The following is an 8,302-nucleotide window of genomic DNA, read 5'->3' as shown; positions in this document are numbered from 1 at the left end:
GTTACACCTGCAGTTTTGGCCTCTGATCCACCTTGCCTGAGCGCTGTCCCGGTTTGGATACGAGGCCAACTGGGATAGCCTCTTACGCGATGCAGGAGAGGAGTGTGGATTACCCGGCGACGTTGTATCTCTGCATTGCATGTACAAGTAGGCGACCAGGGTGAAGCACATGTGAGTCCTGACTGATGCACTAGTTTGAAACTGGATTGCATGTATCATTAAATCATCATGGATGAATGGAGGGGGCATAGTTTCTATTGTTCTTTTCTCCATTTGGGCATTTTCATAATTTTAAGCATTGTAGAGTTCTTCTCCATCGCTTTAGGATATGTTCATCGAATTTTGTTAACCCAGTCGCATGATCATATCTCGGATTGCAGGAAGTATAGAAGAAGGTAGTAAGATGTAACACGTCTTTCCACAAGGCCATGGTGCCCGTCACAATCTTCACTTATGCTTGCAGATCGTGTTACTGACGTAGATGGTTCAGTGCTTCTTGATCACAATGGAAGCAATTTTTTTGTTTAACTGGTGCAAATGTTCACAATTGTGGAAATCATATATTTTCCTTTTTTATTGAAAAAAATATATGTTTGTATGAAAGCAATTCTCTGATATATGAAAATAGTATCATAATGATTTAGAAGCACAATATGTATCTTTGGAAGCATGGGCGTCTACATTGTGTTTATGCGGTGCAAAACCTGGTTAGATGCATTATTTTTGTTGTATATGGAAGCAAATCCTCATTTTTCTAGATGCAATACAAAATTCTTTGGAAGCAAATACTCATTTTTTTAGATGCAAGTTCAAAATTCTTTGGAAGCAAATTCCCATTTCTTCATAGTTTTTCCCCGAAATCCTAAACCCTCTGGCGGCGCCCGAGGCGATCTAGGGTTTTGACGTGGAACTCGACGTTCGACCGGGGATTTGTCGCCGGCGCGAGGAGGGATTGACGGCTGGGATACCGGCGATGGCTGCCCCTCGCGCGACAGCAGGGGACGGTTCTCAGGCGGGCAGCGACATGAGAAAGAAGCTGGAGGAGGCCTTGGGAAAGCTTGACATATCTGAGGAAGAGGCGACTCCGCTTGTGCTTGATGGTCGGACGGAGGGAGGATTGGGGAAGTGGCTGCTGGCTGGTAAAGTACCGCACCGTAATCCTGTTCATATTCAGACCATCACCAACGCGCTCCGTTCGGCGTGGGGCAATCCACGGGGGTTGTAGTTCCGTCCTACGGGGCTGAACCTGTTTGTGGCGGAATTCGAGAATCAACGAGATAAAGATCGAGTTTGGGGTGGATCACCATGGCATATCAACAAGCATGCTATCATATTGGCAGAGTTTGATGAGTGCATGAGGCCGGATGAGGTAAAGTTTGATAGGCTGCATATTTGGGCTAGGGTTATTAACCTACCCTACAATTTGAGAGATGAGCCATGGTGGATGCCCATTGCTAAACAGATGGATCAACATGCACAACAAGTCAAGTTTGACCACAATGGGGGGTTCCTGCGTGCAAGGATCTCCATTGACGTGAACAAACCACTTAGAAGGTGGATTATGATAGATTCTGCAAGGAGAAAGAAGGTGGACATGTATGACATCCAATATGAGTAGGTGCCATATTTCTGTTTCTCCTGTGGCAGACCGGGACACTCTGAACTTTACTGTCCGACACCAGGTTCGAGAGATGAGAAAGGAGAACTTCCATTTGGTCAGTCGCTTCGTGCTCTGGACGAGTCAAGGAAGCAAGGCTATGATGGTTTCCCCAAGGAACCAAAGTCGGGTACGAACAACAAACAAACAACGAGAAATTCTAGCACCCACAAGGAAACCGGTGAGGAGGTGATCTCCCCACATAAGAGCAAGACGCAGCCGAAGCGCAAAGAGGGGCCAAATCAGGTATACATGCCTGTGGCGAAAACTTTGCTCCTTACTGGGGGAGGAACAAATGCAGATGGAGCTGGCACAAGTAAAAACGATGAGGATCCAACTTCAGCTAGCAATGACACTGATGGGGAGGATTTCATCCGTGAGCAGAAAAGAAGAAACCCACACCGGACAATTCGGCAGAGATCGCTCCGCGATCCTGCCCGTCCCAATGAGCTGTTTGAGCTGGAACTGTCGGGGGCTTGGGAACCCCGAGGCAGTTCGAGAGCTTCGCAGTATTGTGAAGCTAGAAGGACCCACCCTCCTCTTTGTTATGGAAACAAAAATCAATGCAAAAAGAGTTGAGGATTTGAAATACACTCTAGGTTTTGGAGGTTGTTTTGCTGTAGACAGTGCCGGCCTTAGTCGCGGTATTGGTCTTTTCTGGTCTCGCGATGTTATTGTCGAGTTAAAGAATTTTAGTCAGTGCCATATTGATGCGGTTGTCCAAAGTAATGATCAAGTTTCTTCAACATGGCGTTTCACGGGTATATGCGGGGCACCAAGAGTTGATGGTCGTCACCAGAGTTGGCAAACCCTCCGCTCCCTTCATGCAATACCTCATGCGGCATGGTTGTGTGCGGGTGATTTTAATGAAACTTTGTTCGCTTCCGAGCACTTTAGTAAAACAGCACGGCCGGAGAGGCAGATGCGCGCTTTCAGGGAGGTGATCGACGATGTTTCTTTATAGGATCTTGGCTGGTCAAGGACAACATACACATGGGATAATCATCAAGCAGGCGATGCAAATGTCAATGCCAGGTTGGATAGGTTTTTTGCAAACGAAGAGTTCAGACAACACTTTGCGCATATCAGAGTTAGACATCTTCCATCGGTGGAGTCGGATCACTGCTTCGTGATGACAGAAATAAAGTTGCATAGCCCGGTAGGTCACGGGCAAAGAAGCAATTCCCCTATGAGAATGTTTGGCAGACTCATCTGGATTATGACCGTCTGGTTCAGGAAACCTGGTGGGGCATACAACGAGGACCTGGGCTCCAAGGGATTTCGATGGCTTTGGATACATTACAACAGACACTTGAACCATGGGGTTCTAGAGAATTCGGCAGTCTTACGCGCACTGTTTGACAACTGCAGAAGAGGCTAGATTGAATTCGGTGCGAGTCTGTTGGCTCGGGGCCAACGGAGGAGGAGAAACAAATTGTGCAAAAACTGAAGGAGACGCTGCACCAGGAAGAGGTGTGGCTTAGACAGCGATCCAGAGTCCCCTGGCTTCGTGAAGGAGACTGAAATACGACCTATTTTCAGGCTCAAGCGGCACAGCGCAAACAGATCAACAAAATATCCTGCCTTCGACAAGAGGATGGCTCGGTCTATTCGTCTGAAGAGGAGGATAAGATGGAGGTGCAAGATTTTTATCAAAACCTGTATGAAACACAGGGTTTTTCGGATGCGAGCGATCTATTATCGCATGTGCCTGTTAAAGTTTCCCAGGCCATGAATGATGATCTCAGTAAGACCTACACGGCCGAAGAAGTGAAGGTGGCACTATTCCAGATGGCACCTTCCAAAGCTCTGGGTGTAGATAGTTTTAGTGCAGGTTTTTACCAGCGACACTGGGATTTACTAGGTGCTGATGTTACACTAGTAGTGTTGGATTTTCTCAATGGAGGAGAGCTACCAGCGGGGTTGAACGATACTTCTATCACACTAATTCCCAAGGTACGCCACCCACAGTCGATCACACAATATCGTCCTATTGCTCTGTGCCCGGTCTTGTACAAGATTGCAACCAAAGCTATTACTAACCGGTTGAGGAGCTGGATGGATTCAATCATCAGCGAAGAACAAAGTGCTTTCGTCCCGAGACGCCTCATTACAGATAACGTGTTGGTTGCATATGAGAGTATACACACCATGAAAAGGAGGAAGAAGGGACAGAATTATTTGTGTGTGGTCAAGCTTGATATGATGAAGGCTTACGATCGCGTTGAGTGGCATTATCTTAAAGCAATATTGTTGCGGCTCGGTTTCAGCATGAGTTTCACTAGATTAATCATGAAGTGTGTCTCCTCTGTATGATTTTCAGTTCGTGTCAATGGAGAGCTACTACCTTACGTCACACCAACGAGGGGTTTTCGTCAAGGTGACCCGATATCACCTTACTTATTTCTACTGTGTGCGGAAGGGGTTTCCTCATTGTTAAAATTCTACAATGGAGGAGTTGTTGATAGGGGGCTGCGTGTGAGTTACAGATCTCCTCAGGTCACTCATCTACTGTTCGCGGACGATAGCCTTATCTTTATCAATGCAAACAATTTGAGTGCTATTCGTTCGAATGAAATTCTTCGAGTCTATGGGGAAGCTTCGGGGCAATGTGTCAATAGAGAGAAAAGTTCAATATACTTCAGCTCTAACTCACCATCAGATTTGCGGCAATTATTGAAGGCTACCTTGAATATCCAGGTGGAGGCCTTTAGTGAAAAATATTTGGGCTTACCCATCGCTGTTGGATGGATCACAAGCGGTACTTTTGATCATGTCAGCGAGAGGGTGCGTTCCAAGATCCAAGGCTGGCCGAAGAGGTTACTTGCTTGTGCGGGGCGTGATGCTTTGTTGAAATCGGTAGCTCAAGCAATCCCCACTTTTCCTACGAGTACCTTTCTGCTTACTAAGAAAGTTTGCAAGAGTCTGACTTCACCTATGGCCAAATATTTTTGGAGCAACTCACTTGATAAGAAGTCACTGCATTGGGTGTCTTGGAAGGAATTGGCGACACCCAAGTGCAAGGGGGGTATGGGATTTCAAGATCCACACTTATTTAATCTTGCAATGCTCGATAAGCACGGATGGCGGTTTGTGACAAGCCCGAATTCCCTCTGCGCTAGAGTATTGAAAGGAAGGTATTTCCCCGATTCTAAGTTTATGCGGGCCTCTGCACCAAGTCAGCTTCTGCCACTTGGAAGGCGATTATAGCGGGGAGGGAAGCTTTGAGAATCGGGTTGATCACTCGTGTTGGAGATGGCAGTACTATCTCAATCTGGAATGATAAGTGGATTCCAGGTACGATTAATATGACACCCGTTTCACGACCACCGAACACTGACATTCAGCTAGTGTTGGAACTTATTGATTCTCAAACTTGGCCATGGAGGCAGGATTTGGTCAGAGAAAACTTCATTGCTTCTGATGCTGCGGCCATTCTTAACATCCCTATCAGGTCGGGCGGTGGCAATGATTTTCTTGCTTGGGCATTTGAAAAATCAGGCAACTACACAGTCAAAACAGCGTACCGTTCTCTTGTGACTCAGAACGAGCGTTTGGCTCTAGAGGAAGGGACGGCTACCGGAATCTCATCGAGTGATCAACAGTTGTGGAAAGCCATGTGGAAGTTGAATGTAATCCCAAAAGTCAGAGTGTTTTGGTGGAGAGTGCTTTGAGGGATTCTTCCTGATGAAGCAACACTCAATCATCGACACATTACAGATGCTCGTCAGTGCAAAGTTTGTCTCGCGGCAGACGAGGATCTGAAGCATGCATTATTACATTGCCCGCACGCTCAAAGTTTCTGGGAAGAGGCCTGTGCGTGGTTTGGACTGTGGCTACCTAATCTTCATTCGGAATCATGGGCACGTGACATTACGTGCGCCCCATGGTTCTCTTCTGACGACCGAGCAAGGATCACAACTATCATGTGGTCCATTTGGCATTCCAGGAACCGCATCAAGCATGGAGAAGAGGGTAGGGATCCGGTGTCTACTATGCGGGCTACCAAGGCAGCCATTGCACTCCTTCATCTTCCACGCAAGGATGCACAAGTTCTGCCTGGATTTGGATGGCGTCCGCCTAACGAGGGCTTTGCCAAAATCAACACTGACGACTGACTCAACCTTGAGATAGACCGGGGAGGGGCCGGTGGTGTTGCTCGGTCTCCCTCGGCCCTGCTTGGTGCGTGGTGCAAGCCTTACTCCGGGATTACAGATCCTCTGATCATGGAGGGTCTCTCCTTACGTGATGGTGTTCGTTTTGCTACTCTCCGAGGTTTCTCCCATGTGATAATGGAAGTAGACTGCTTGGAGTTGGTGACACTATGGAATTCTCGCCACAATTCTCGTTCTATTGTGGCCTACTTATTAGATGAGATAGGAGAGCCTAGTACCTACTTTGCTTCTTTTCATATTTGCCATGTAAGTAGATCAGCTAATCTTCCTGCGCATCTTTGTGCGAAGTGTGCTTGTGCACTTGATGTAACAGATAGCTGGATAGATGAAACTCCAAGCTTCTTGGTGACAAGCCTATTGGCTGACTCATCCATGAATGCTCTTCGATGAATAAAGCTCTCCAATTAGTCTGCAAAAAAAGCAAATTCTCATTTCTTTGGACGCAAATACCGAATTATTTGGAAGCAAAGTCCCAATTTAATTTCTTTGAAACCGCCAGTAATAACGATGGTAAAAAAGGTGTTTGATGAAATCATATATTTATATTGTTGGGAACATTTTATTATTGCACCGGTGACAACTCTATGGTCATTCAAAGTGAAATTTTCCCGCAGTCTAAACAAAATAAATGGTCGCGCTGGACACAAAATCTCACTGGATTGAAACAAGCTTCAGTTGATATGGAAGCAAATTCGCTAGGAGGTGTAAGAAAAATGAATTGCTGAAGTGCTAGAACGTGTTTCCATATGTGCTTCCCAGTCACAAAAAATTGACCAACAACATGCATCAGATGCACCAGTTTCTCTGCAAATTTCAAAGTGTGTACGGATGAAGCGGTAAGGAGGAGGTTACTGCTACAATTATGTAGGTCTAGCATGATTTCTGGGAGCAGTTGATGGGAAACAAATCGCAGTTAGTGCAACATGCAAACTAACTACCTAGGCCCACCTCTCCAATCACACGTCCAGGATGCATCAATCTAACGGTGGGCCAGGAGTCTGATATGAATCTAAATACCAGTAGTCTGATTCCTAGAGCTCCCCTTGACTAAAATTGGCCGACCGGCCACGCGCTCGCGCCGATCCAGGAGCTAGAACCAGCCATTGGGGGTGTTACGTCCCGCATCGGGTATTGATGAAGGTGACGTAGAGGATGCTACAACCGGCATGCCCGGTGTTACTACCAGCTCCCGTCGATGCCACGACCGGTGTCATCGGGAGCTGCGACAAGTCATCGTGCTTGTGGCTGGCGTTGATGGAATTGTCCTACCAGAGTGCTGCAACCTTGGCAACGCAATGCTGGAATCGGCGTCGCTGGAAGTCGCGATGGGCGCACAGTGTGTCAAGGATGCTATACTGATCACAACAGATGCTACGAGTGGCAATGTTGTGAGCTACGATGGCGCATCGAGGATGTTGGAACCGGTGAATGTGGATGCTACAATTGACAATGAGAGATGTTGCGATGGGGCTGCGACACACCGAGGATGCTGTAAGCAGATTTGCTCCCTTGGTGGTTTTGGTAATTCATGTCAACATACATATTGTTGGACTAATGTTTCCCTTGCATATATTTCAGGAAGAGTTCAATTTAGGCAAGTACATGGATGAAAATGTGGACCCCTCAAGCTACTAAGGACATGTGTTGGCAAAGGTTCAAGACTTTACATTTTGGTTTGATTCAAGATCACATTGAGTCCATAAGAAAGCCAATACTATTAAAAGGGGACGAGGTTTTGATCATGGACTAACTGCTCAAGTGCTTAGAGATATTGCTCCAAAACCCTCAACCACACTCTTACATTCATCTATGTCCAAAACCCTAAAGTCTACCTCGGTCGCACTGAACCACTCCTATCCGGACCCACTGAAAAACACTTGACATAGCCACTGCCTAAACCATAGCAACTCGGTCTCACTGAGATGACCCTTCGGTCTCACCGAAGAGCACTTGCCAAGCTTCTATTGCCAATCGAATTCATCTCAGAATTTCTAAGTGGTTTCGATCGGTCTCACCGAAGTGTGGAAAGTGATTAGGTTATCATCCATCGGTCTCACTGATACGTTTCCAATGTATCTATAATTTTTGATTGTTCCATGCTATTATAGTATCGGTCTTGGATGTTTTATATGCAATATATGTCATTATATATATATATATATCATTTTTTGGGACTAACCTATTAACCTAGTGCCAAGTGCTAGTTGCTGTTTTTTTGCATGTTTTTTGGTTTTCCAGGATATCAGTACCAAACGAATTCCAAATGCCACGACACTTTTTGACGATTTTTTCTGGACATAAGAGACCCTAGACGCTTCGAGAGGGGCTCAGAAGACGAAGGGGTGGCCCACAAGCCACCGGGGCGCGCTCAGGGGGTAAGTGCGCCCTGGTGCCTTGTGGGGCCCTTGTTGCTTCGTTTGACATAAATCTACCTCTATAAATTCTCTAAAATCAGGAAAGCAATAGAGAG

Source organism: Triticum urartu, chromosome 6 (genome assembly GCF_003073215.2).
Source record: "Triticum urartu cultivar G1812 chromosome 6, Tu2.1, whole genome shotgun sequence".
NCBI classification, from domain to species: Eukaryota; Viridiplantae; Streptophyta; class Magnoliopsida; order Poales; family Poaceae; genus Triticum; species Triticum urartu.
Note: the sequence above shows the minus strand (reverse complement) of the source record.